We start from the raw sequence: 13,343 nt of genomic DNA, 5'->3' as shown, positions 1-13,343 counted from the left end.
TAGAAATCGTTCACCATAAAGTTGTATTGTAAGCGCATGCGGGTGAAAGATCGGAATGGGTGCAGCAATGTTTTTAAATTTTAACCGTAATATTGTGAGAAACAAAGTGTGCAATCCTGATTACAGGGTATGCTACAATGTAATCTGTATGTGGGCTCTCTCTGTGTGTTACAAAGGAATATATAAAGAAGGTTTAACCGCTAATGTATTCACAATTAAATTGACAGTTCAATTCTCAATTCCGTATTCTTGTGAGGCCCTACTTATTAGTTACGATTACAGCTGGCAGGAGATCCAGGGACGGCAGAAGTGTCGGGCAATCTGGTCACCGAAATGCCAAAACAATAATGCAAAGGGCGAGATAAAGTTCAAATCGGAACTACCTGAACACAAGAGAAATTAGTATAGACTACCGTATTTAATGGTACACGTATATTGCGAGCAACATTCTCTCAAACAAATACAAATTTCTCCATATTATTAGTTACAATGTACATAAATTCAAAATAAGGTACATAAATGGATGACCTAAAAGTTTGCCAAAAAAGTTTACCATGTTACAACTTTAAACTTCATCATGCCATTGTATAAAGACATTTGATCAAGTTCCTATAAAATTGAACTACCAAAGGTTTACACACAATAATTGAAGGGGTCGGCGTCAAAATACGCTTCTTTTACAGACACTGGCGTACGCAGGGGAGGGAGCTGAAGGGGGTACAGCTCATCCCGAAATTTTGAGAAAAGCAGTAAGGAACTCGGGGGAGGGGGGACCAGAGTCGTAAATGAACCCCCTCAATATAAATGACCCCCGATTATCATTTTTGCCTTTGAACAACTTTCAAAACGAAGATTATTGTACTACAAGAAAACTGTAACTTAGAAAAGAACTGTTTAATCACGTAACATGTAAGTTTGATTAAAATCAAATACAACTTTGTCCAGCAAAATCGGTTTTAATTAACTAGTGTTGAATACTTCAAATTCATAACTTATAAATCAAGACTATTATAGTACCTTGGCTTTCATTGTATTACTCTGATCTTGTCATAAGACTAACAAAGGGGGGAACAACGTTAATTAGATGCTCATTCAAAGATAAGGTAAATTTTACTTTCTATTATTCCGCGGTACTTAAGAATCGAAAATCAACACCGTTGCGATTTGCCAAAAGTGACTTTTGCGACGATTTGCACCTTTTTACTAATTTTCATTTCTTAGCAACAGTTTTATCGCCTTACAGAATCTACTCGTGATAACTAATGCTTAATTATTGTCTAATTAACAATTATGTGTTCGTAATTTTCCATTTAACTAGAATTCGAAAACTACGTAGAATTTCACTAGCAAGTTACTTTTTTTTGTGTAAATCAGCGTTCGTGAATGCACATGAGCAATTTCATTGGGGAATTCATTTAACTACGTCTCGCAAAAATGACTTTAGTTGGACGCATCTTACTCAGTGGCGTGCGGTGCTAAATCAGGCAGGGGAACAGGTGACCTGAACTTGCCCCCTCCCCTCCCATACCTGTCGTAATTTAATACAGTAAACCAAGTAAAATTCAACCCTTGTTGAAATGAACCAAATAAACATACGAAACATATGTTAAAAATTTTCAGAAGTGACATACATGAAGCACGTTAAAATTATGAAAATACCAATGTTAAAGCAAATATGATATAATGTAAACAAAACATTAAAAACAAAATTGTTGATGCGCAACAAAGGAAAAATTAATGAAAGCAATTTATGATTGATCAGAAAAAAAATGTTTTGTCGAAACCGGTTTCATCTCTCCATTTGTAGATTAAGTTGACATTTTTTTTCTAGAGTTGAGCATTGTAATTCAAACGTCCTTAATGCAATAATGGCAAACAGATGGCAGAGTTTTTTCATGACGTCCGCTAGATTTGTAGAAATTGTGACAAAATTCGAACTGTTCCAAACTCCCTCTCGGGAACAAACAAGGACAACAAAAATTTGCCACTGGAAGAGTATCCAGTTAATCATTTTACAGAGTTGTAGTAGCTTGTTTGAAAATGCCTTGTGTACGATTTCGTTTTAGTTTCTAATTAGGTTAGGATAGGTGTATGTCTGTTGTCTTTTCTGTAAAGTTCAATGTACTAAAAGCTTTCGTCTTCAGCCGGTCGATCATACAACATTCGCTTTCTTGTCCTGCGCTGCGCTTGTCTTGCTGGTGAAACAGGTGGATGCCAGCTGTTCCCTCGGAAGCTATTTCGCAGCGTTTAGCCAAGGCATTTAGCAGACGCAATTTTGCAATGAGATTATGAAAGTATAGACTTACTACACTCCAAACTATCACTACGACGCAATTAAGCTTTAGCACATAGCAAAAACTCGAAGGAAAACGAATTCGCTATGTCTCTCGTAGGGAACAGCTTGAGAGTTCAGCTTCCGCGGTGGGAAGTGGCTCCATGAGGATCGATTACCTTCGCGCGTGGTCGGAAATACTTCCAGTCAGGGTGAAAGTTTTTCTTCGGCGTGTTGATTTCGGAAGAAATAAATGTTCTTATTATGTTATTATAGATAATTTAAATAGCTAAAAAGGGCGATAAGTAGAAGGGAACAGCCTGTTCCCTCTGTTCCATGGAGGGACCGCCACTGATCTTACTCAATTATAGAACAGGTTCATGGGGGGTATCACTTGCACTACGTCACTCGATTCCAACACTGGGAACTCAGGAACATCGGATTACAAGTAAATACTGTAGGCACCCTTTAGAAAAGTACTTTCATACCTTTTTAGAAGTTCAACTCGGTGTTCACTGGTATTTGGATAGCCTTCAGTCCTCTTTCCTTGCGTACTCCAAAACTCGTAGATCGCCAATAAGATTTGACCAATTTCTCGTGTTTCGCCCAAACGTAAACTTCGTACATCAGTATTTTCACATATTATCGTCAAACGTTCATATATGTTCTATATTAGTTCATTGACGTTGCTTATAAATACGTGAACCATAGTCCCCTTGCATCGCACTTGCCAAAAATTGCAGTCCATGCGATACACATTCAAACTGCCACAACGGCAATTGCAACTGCCCCTTTCCGATGCATGATTCAAACTGTTGTCGACTGTGTGTGCTTGCTTCGAACGGTATGTCAGGTTACATCATGCCCTTTGGCGTAATTAAGAAAGCAGCCGAAGTAGCATAACAGGTGCTGCCACCTTTAGGAAATTTCCTGAAATACGTCACTTTTTGTTGTAACATGAGCGGATAATCGCAAGAAACACTCAGTGTTGAAAGTTGTAGGATTTTCGGTAACTTTACAACAGATAAACTAGTTATTTTTTTTTTTTTACCGAAAATCGCTACAAATCTGCCCGTCCTTGCTAAAAGAAAGCCTTTGAGCATCATTCTAACATAAGAAGTTGAAAACTTCATTTTGATTTCAAGCATGTATATATAAAAAAATACCACCTAAATTCTACATGATAAATATACAGTTAACAAAATAGCACCCATTTGCACATGTGAAAACTGTATTCGACAAAGCGAAAAAATATCACAATATTACCATAAGAGAAAGATATAATTATATAAATTGAATGAAAGCCATATAAAAAAATATGCCAATATAGCATAATTCGGAAATATGATTAAATATACAGTATATATATGTTATAAATGATGAATTACGATGAATGAATGAATTGATTGCAATCATTTAAAAAATGAAGAAACAAAATATTTATTAACTATCATTGACTCCGATGAAAAAATGGTGACAAATTTTATATCATAATTAACCTATATAAAATGGCATTCGATAATTAAATTTCTGAAAATAGAATGTTTGCTGATACCCTTAAAGAACTATACCATACAATGCCTTCGTGAATCTCTTAGTTAAGCCCGTGTATTGTTGTTGAAGAAAACCATATCCAACGGTGAAGGTGATGTTGTACGTACAATAAGGCTAATCGGGACTGAACCTACAGTTTAAAGTAAGATCCGAACCACCATGTGCCTCCACCGGGTATCTAACCCGGGACCTCTTGATTACAAGGCGACGACGCTACACTGCCCCATGGAGCTCCCCCCAAAAAAGGTTAATGTAGAACAATCACTAGTCACACAAATATCCAAAATATTTACGATGGCACTTTTTGTGGAACTTGGTTCGTACTCCTTTACAGGCTATTAGGGGCGGGGGCGAGAGGGGACATTTGCCTCCCACTTTTTGCCACTTTACTTTTGCACCACGCTAACCTTATCTACTAAGGGAAATTAAACTGTCCTTGCCCCCCACTTTTGCACTTTGCCCCCTAGTTTTGGAACCCAATCGCCGCCACTGGGTGTGAGTGATACAAATGTTTTCTACCACGGAATAATTCTCTACAATTTCAAATTAGTAAACGTGATGAACATTTCAAGTGCTCCTTGAACAGTTTAGAATCTATTAGTTGGCAACAGTGACTGCATGACTCATGTATCTGGAGACTGTGCAAAACCGGAATGAGCGTTCGCTGAAGATAAGCGAGCTGGGTCTTGCAAGGCCTATCAGTTACCCGTGGGCTTTCGATGCTTGACGGTTCAAAACCCTGGCCTATAGTTTTACCCGCCCGCTCGCCAGCCAAGCAGGCCCAGTAAGGTATCTGACAGACGTGCAGCTCTCTCCGTTTAAGATCGGTTGATCAAGTCGCAATTGTCCGTCTTTCAACTTTGAAAGAGTTAAGTGATCGCAATTGTCCGCATTTTTGTCTTGATCAGAAATGTCTGCTGTCGCAATTGTCCTAGCTATCATTTTATATAGGCGATAGACTTAGGGTTACCAGATCGCTGTAAGGGGAATGTAGGATATGCTGTCCCAAAATGTAGGACACAAAACATTCTCAATAAATACATATTTCTATAGAACACGTTATTTTAAATGCAAAATTTCAAAACTTGCAATCATACTACATGATTTAAGTGGTACTTCTCAGAGAAGACAATTTTTATCAAAATTTCAGGTTTAGTCAAACTATATTTATGTTAGAGTGGACAGCCACTCTCCCTGAAATTATAGGGACCAGTACCAAACATTTTACAGACTTTATGAAAAAAATAATTTCTCTCGTGAGTCTGTTGTGTAAATGGTAATGAAAGTACTCTCTCAACATTTGAATTATGACCTGTAATGGCAAACAAATATTCAGCAATTACCGTAATTTAAAATGAATCCAGAAGTTTCATCTTGGGTAGTTTTTAGTTCAATAACAGGGTGTGTACCAAAATAACACATCCAGACTTCTTGACTTTTTCTGGACTTTTCTAGACCTTTTTCTGTTTTTTCTTATTCGACCCCTACTTAGGTAAAGTAGGAAATTAGTAATTAAGAAAATACATATTTATTTAATGAAAACCCCTACCAAAGGGCCAGTTAAGATAAAAACTAAAGCTGACTTTAAGAAGTGAATTAGATCTGCTTTCTCGTATTAATGCATCCTCAACTGTGTTTGACAGACAAGCGAGGCTTTGGCGTCTGGACTCACAGCCAGTATAATCTTATGTGGGGTTTTTGCCGGTTGTCCCTATATGTTTGTGACTGTCTCTTCATCCATCTTATCTTACCATTATTCATCCTCATCTTCGCGATTAGCCAAAGAGACAGAAAAAAGTGAAGTAAAATAAACTAAATCAATTAATCAGTCAATCAGTCATTATGATAGCAAAAATTCTTGACCACAAGAATAATTTATTGCCTTTTTATTGACTTCTTGACCTACTTGTTGGTTTCTTTACTTTTTCTTGACTTCCATGACTTTCTTGACTGGCAGACACCCTGAATTACTTTGATCTCTATACCCCTGCTTTATCATCAAATTATATTGAATATTGAATAAGAATGGACAACACCTTGTTCCATCAGCACAAACCCTAAGGCAAGAAATTCTGCTTAGCCATTGAACAGTGACGTTATCAGAAAATGGTCCCAAAACTTTGTTCATTAATTGCTTCCGTTCTGCCTTTTTTTAATAGCAGGACAAACTTTCTTTCTTTTTGGGCAATGACTGAATCAAAATAAATTTCAATATTGAGTTTGGAAGCGCAGTCCATAGACTTGTAACTTGCATGTTTTTTTTCTGTTACGTATTTTCCTAATTAATATTATGGGACACTCAAAATGTAGGACATTTATGATATTTTTCAAATTCCTCCCGGACGCCGGACATAACGCTAAAATGTAGGACATGTCCGGGAAAAATCGGACGTCTGGTAACCCTAGATAGACTAGGCTACCTGAATCCAAGAGCTTTCAACCATTGCACTGGCCGTAGGGTTCGAGACAAGCAGGTGGAGGAGTAAACACAGAAATCTTCCCTTCCCTTCCCGCTGCAGCCTCTACCTGAAACTGGTCTGGCGGTCGAAGAGCCTGCTTGTAGCTCCCTACAGCCAGCCCGGCGATTATACCTAGGGGCAGTGGCGTAGCGGCAGCCCCCACAAACCTCGCAATGCGGGGGTGGGGGCGATGTTCTCTCTCTCTGCATCTGAAATTTTATATAATCCCAGAAATTCAATAGATAGGGTCGCTTTTTATTGAAATTGATTTAGGAAACAAAAATCTGCTTCCCAGTAACATATGGGAGCTATTCACTGGATGTTTACATTTCTGTGCTTCCTTGGTGCGGGCGGAAACTTTACTTCCGGTTTTCAATAGAGTAACACGGAGTTCAAAGTTGTAAAGGCAGTGTCTTAAGATAGGGCGACAATCATTGTGTGGCTTTTGGTTACAACAGGAGGTTGGGCACACTTTTTTTTTCTCTGGTATGTATGCATAGTTTTTAGACAGATCCGATACGGAAAATCAGTGAATTCATGCAGTAAAGCGAAAAGACTGGACACAAACACGAGGGAATAGGCTCTATAGTCGACACTATATCACCGGAGTAATTCAAATGAAAATATGTTACGTGTCACACATGTGTTGACAATATTTAAAAATTGAAACTGTTTATAATCATCCAGAATTTTAAAAAAAATATAATTTAATAATTTAATGTAATCAATGTAAACATTAGCTATTAGTAAATTTTTACTAACTTCTAAAGTCTTTTCTTGAACGACACTTGCAAAAGTTAATAATAACATACAATAACTGTGCATTTCAGTATTGTAATTGTTGTGCTGGATATGCACTCGAATAGCATTAATAAATAAATCAATAATAATAATAAAAATTAGAATAAAAAATTATTAATTTCATTAGTTTAGCAATTATTTATTGTATAATATTTATAACAGTTGTAATTATTATTATTATTATTATTATTTCTACTATTCTACTTTTATTACTGGCCATTACACCCTACAAAAATTCCTGACGACGCTCTCTCTAAGCCATATGATAAAATTAAAGGGGCTGTGTTTGACTACACAATGTCGAAAATTATACATTTTACTTTTGTAAAATTGAAGTATTTCAATGTTTATAATTTATGTAAGCTTTATTTCAAGCTGAAGAAGTCTTAAAACGAAACTGTTGGTAGAAGATCAACATTGTCATTTTCCCGTAAATCTTCATCCAAAGGATCCGGGAAATTGCCAATCTTTTCTAGGTACCATTGTTTCTCTATATCACTCAAAACTTTCAAGTGATCCAATTTGTTTCCGATCTTTTATAAGAAAATAAGCTCGGTGACGATCTGTATTCTACTTGTTTACATTGGAAAATTGCCCAAGCCGGAAGTTCTTTCCCCGCCATCTATAATCAAATTGTCTGATCGATTATTTTTTGTTTACTCAGGAATAATCCCCATATGATGACGTCTGCGATAATAAGCAGTGGGGTATTGTATCAGCCAGAGAGGTCCGAGCAACTTGAAATATGGGTCTCCTCCGAAGTGCAGAATTAACTTACTCACAGGTGGCAATCGATAGGAAAATTATCTCATCTCATACCTTTATAGCTACGCAGTTTATAGTAAACGTAGCCTGAATATGAAATTGAAATAAGATCAGAGATAAATATTCCACATTGTCCACACCTCTTATGTTTTACTTCAAAGGGGCCCAAAAACTCAGGAGGTGGAGCCCAGGGGAAATTATCCCTTTTGGCCTTAGGGCCAGTTGCCCTGATACCGCCACGGGCGTATAAAGACAATGCAGAAGGTGGAGGAGGATGCTTATGCAAATTATCCTAACTGGCAGGGATGATTTATGATTTTTTATCTGAGCTTTCTGAGCTCCTGCGTCCTTTACACACGCTCTTCGAGCACTGATGATCTATTAACAAAATGGTTCTTGTTTCATGAAAAAGTCTCAAAGAAATATAAGTGGTCTATCGGAAAGAAATGGATGGCATCGTTAAAACTATGAATAATAATACTGATGTTCATTAACATCAAAATGAAACACCGTGCCCGTGCGGCAACAACAGTTTTCTTGGGCGGGGGTTCCAGTCCTTCCAATCGTCATTTCATTGAGTGGCAAATTTTCAGTGAATAAAGTCCCTCGCCGCTTTATTATCTATCTCTCAAGACTGGAGTCCGTTGCTATTTCTTCGCAGCAGATTGCAATTGACCTTGTGATGCTAGGTCACCATCGACAATCTAGAGGTCCGGTTCAACCCCCAAAACTAAAATGATAAGTTTGCTTACACTATTAGTGTAAGAAGCGTAATGTGAGCTGCACTTAAGAGGGAGGTGGAGTTTGGCGAAGGTCGCCGTGAAAAGTGCTTAAATTTATCATGGGCTTTTTTGCATTTTGTTGAATATAACGTTTTAGGACAAAAATTTGCCGGAAAACACGCAGTAGATGTGAACTTACTTTATGAAACTTTGAGTACATGACACATTTATGCAATTTCAGTTCGATAAATGTGCACAAATTCCATTATTTTTTTTCAATTTCCCATAAGGAAATACGTAAATAAGCACAGAATGGTTATAGGATTTGTGGGTAGCACCAACGAAAATGGCCATTATGATGCATACTAACGTAATGCTCAATCCTTCTATGACTAAGCTAGGGAGGGCTTTTCTTTCAAAAGTCACTTGCACAGCCCAAAATGATTGTTTAAAAATGTCATGTATTATCGACGGCGAAAGATACGGCCGCTTCAGCCGAATTTCATTCATGATAGTTCGCCACTTGGCCACTAGATGTCTCTGTTCGAAAATTGCCCCAGGCTGACGGGAGGGCTAGTTCGCGCGGGTGTTTTAATTCTCTGCACAGCTGGGTTCCGTCCCCTCGTCAGAAGGTCCCGTAGCTGTCACAGCTTGATTTATTGCCTCTTTCCCAGGCAAGAAACCAAGAAAGCAGGAAGGCCATGAGTTTGTGTATGTTTGAGTGTAGAGAAGCAGAGCATATTTACCGTGAATTGCAACCAGTGACACAGTAACTTTATCTCGACCCCTACCGCGAAGGACGTATTTAGGGGGTCCAGGTGTCCCAACCTCCCCCCGAAAGACTTACCAAGTACAAAAATTAAATAATGAAAATAATGAGATTATAAAATAACTTCATTTAAGTAATGAAAAAAAGGTTGTTGTTTAATCGCAAATTGTTTATTTCCGCAAGAATATTGGAAAGCAATACGATTTTGAATGACAGTACCAAAGAAGATTTATGCAAGAATTATTACTACTTATAATAATATGCAAACAAAATATTACCAGGAATTTTACTTTCGTCAACTGGATCTAACATCATTTTTTCATACTCAATAAATATTATATTCTTTATCTATTTGACATTAATTTCCTTGCCAGGGCAGTTTCTATTTATTTACAAATTTTGCCGACCTTAACTACACGTAAGCTAGATAATGAATACGTGATGTTATACTGCACTGTTGTTATACCGCCTTCTTACCTAGTCATGTAATAAAAATATATTAATTAATTTAATATAATTATACTTATTTTAATTTAACATTATTAATATTATTATTTTGAGACATTACGTTAGGACACCCCTCCGAAATATATATCTAGATACGTGCCTCGTGTTCGATTTGAATAAAATGTAGAAAAGGCGGGGAGGGTGGTAGTAGTAATGCACCCCTTTTGAAGTCGATAAATCAATTGATTGGAAAAGATCGATCAAAGATCAATTGATGATGTAGTTGTGTGGGCAAGCAAGGGTTATTGTTGTTCGCGATGACGTCATAAAATGGGCGTGGCTTAATTGTGAGGATGATTCTGATTGGTGGGCTGTTTTAAAATGGGCGGGGCTTAATTTTGTGAGGAGCGTTTTGATTGGTTGTTGGGGAGGAGGAAAAGTATTCGGGTTTTTCCCGTTTTGCCGACGTCTGAAAACAGATGGCGTTGATGATTCTGAAATTCTGGGAATGTGGGTTGGGGAGGAGGAAAAGTATCGACGATTTTCCGGTGACGGTTGGTTTTCTCGGAATTTCCGGCGTCTGAAAACAGATGGCGTTGATGAGGCTTTTAAGGCGTGCGGTGAATGTTAAGTGCCTTTTCTTGGAAAATGGGGTTTGTCGAGTGTTGTTTCGAGGAAATGTTGTGAGAATTAATGGATGTGGTTTGGGTAATGGGTCTGGAATGGTAATTGCTTTTGCGTGTTTGAGTCAAGTGTTTTAAGGTCTGTTTTACAAGGAATTTTGTCGGGAGATTATTTCAGGGTCTGGTGAATGTTCGAGCAGATGACGTTGAAGTGTTGAGTGTTCGAGTTCTAGGAATTGTGTGGGATGAGAGTAGGGTTTCGGGGAATGAGTAATGTTTGATGTCTGGTGTTAATTGGTTTGGTGTTGCGAGAAAGATTATCGTTAAGTGGTTCCAGGAATTGGTGAGCGATATGTGTGTGTGTGGGGTTGAGAGTGATATGCATGGACCGGATGAATGATGTGCGGAATGGTTGAATGCTGTGCTGGAAGGAGGGTTCTCTGCAAAGCATGTGGGATAGCACGTGATGGAGAAAGAGCATAAGGAGAAAAAAGTGCCGGAGAAGACGGATGTAGATAAATTTTACAGAGTAAAAAAAGTACGATTCTCGGAAGAGTTGAGTGTGTACAGTGTACCAGGACAGGAAGAAGATAGGAGAGGCATGTGGGCGTTGGATGCTCTGCGCGAGAGATTACGTATCGAATATGACTGTGTTGATCGTCGGGAGGAAGGTATATAAAATGGAACGAACCAGATATGCATCATAAGAGGTACAACTGTCCGCCGGATAACTGTCCACAGCTCAGCCAACACAATCGCCTGTCAGGTTGCAGATACTATAGTGAGAAAAGTGATCAGTTTCAACGGATCAATCCTACCTGGTATATATATATATATATATATATAGTGGGTTATCTTGAGGTGAGTAGAAGTGTAAAATGGGTATAGGGGGCTGGATATTGCAATTTGTCGGCAGTGTAATGGGGATGAAACCTGCTGCTCCAGATTTGTTGCCAGCGACGACGACATCACGAAGTAGTCGTCTACTGCCGTCTCCTCCACGGACACCACGGTCGTCGGTACAGCCTGAAATGTATGTCTCCAGAATTGTGGGAAGTCGGATTAGCAGAACTGCATTATTCAACTCTATACGACAATGTTTTGGAAACAGATTACGGAACGGTAACCTTTCCTGTTCGGACGTATGCAAGTGCTGAGGATCTGATCTCTACCATCGAAGAATCCCTCCCCAACGACCTGGAAATACGGAGAAACGTTCTTAAGCAATTCTGGCATTTTCTGTTGGAAGCGCAATGGGACGCGTCGGGATCTTCTGTTTCTACGGATAATACACTCTATATTAACGAGCAGCCATTTTATTTTCCTGCAGCAACATATACAATAGAGGAGTTCATTCAGTTCCTGAAAACAAACCCTGCTAATGCCGTTGTTCCTACTCATCTCAGATTTTTCTTTAAAGAGGCTGTGAACAAACATCTGTCCGTGATAGGGGTTCCCGATCCTGAATCGGAAGGTGTTCCAACAAATACTGTTACACCCATAGACGAAACTGATGACTACGCCAAATTTCGATATGACGTATTGAAATCTATTTATTCTACGCACGCAGTGTCCAATAACGTCGTGGATAGAAACCCCTACATATTCATTTATTCCGATCTCGTGAAACAGCAATTGGTCGGAGGAGAAATGCTACGTCTTTTACGTCTTACCCGAAAACAGTATTCGGAAACAGAATCATCTTGCACAGTACCCGTATCCCATCATACATTTAATCCGATTCATTACGTTTCTCTGGATAAAGGTTCTTTCGAAACAATAGAAATTGCGATGTATGATAGACAAGGATATTTCCTACCTTTGAGAAACGGCTCCGTACCTACAATAGCTGTTTTACATTTTCGTAGGAAAGCAAAGTCCTTTTAAAAAACAGTAAGGAATCATTTTGCTCAGTCTATGTCGAAAAGCTGATGAATCACCATGAATTCGCAGACCGAATATTACAGTAATCAGATCCGTGGGGGAATTGGACCCATCTATCGTTCAACTAGAATTCAAAAAGGGAGAGGATTGGGGTCTCTCTTTGCAGGACTCTTTAGAATGGTGAAACCTCTACTCTGGAGTGGTGCAAAAGCGATCGGAAAAGAAGCTTTGAAAACAGGCGCTAACATTATCACCGACATTGCAACAAGTCAGCAAACTCCGAGAACTATCGTTCGTCAACGTGTACGTGAAGCGGGTCAAAATCTTCAGAGTAAAGCACAACGGAAAATCGACTCTCTGGTAGGTTCCGGTATAAGAACAAAACCTGCAACAAAAATTGCTCAGTCGATGTTAAAACGTTCAGCCACCCGTATTAGAACATCTACGATCCGTAAAAAAAGCGCATCCAAAAAGCGGAGAAAAACATCCACAAAATCTAGGACGACACGCAAAAGGAAAATTAAACAGAAGGCGGCAGGAAAAGATATTTTTGGATAATGATGGAGAATAACACTTGCATGATCTCGCAGTTCGATCTTTCCAGTAAAAAACCTGTTCAGCAAAATGTCGAAAAAACTTACACGGTCGCCTACAAGCCTATCGCTTCCATCGATAATCAGAACATACTTCAGTTTGCCGTTCCGCCAGCAGGAACAGATTTTCTAGATCTTTCATCTGCCTATCTTCGTCTGCTAACGCAGATGGTCAATCAAGATGGGTCTCCCATGAGTGCTTCCGAACCTTCCAACGCCCTCACAAAAAACTGCGGGGTCGTAAATTATCCTCTCCATTCACTTTTTTCACAAGTTACAGTGGCTCTCAACGGTATCGCTGTAACAGTTGCCGATAACAATTACGCATATAAATCTCTCTTCGAAGCAGAAATCAATTACGGCAGCGATGCTGCGAACACGCATCTCACAAATGCCTTGTGGTACTTGGACACACCTGGACATCAAGATCAAATCACCGCCGACAACAAAGGTT

This window comes from Lepisma saccharinum, chromosome 2 (assembly GCF_977018435.1).
Source record: "Lepisma saccharinum chromosome 2, izLepSacc3.1, whole genome shotgun sequence".
NCBI lineage: Eukaryota > Metazoa > Arthropoda > Insecta > Zygentoma > Lepismatidae > Lepisma > Lepisma saccharinum.
This window is presented reverse-complemented; position numbering follows the sequence as displayed.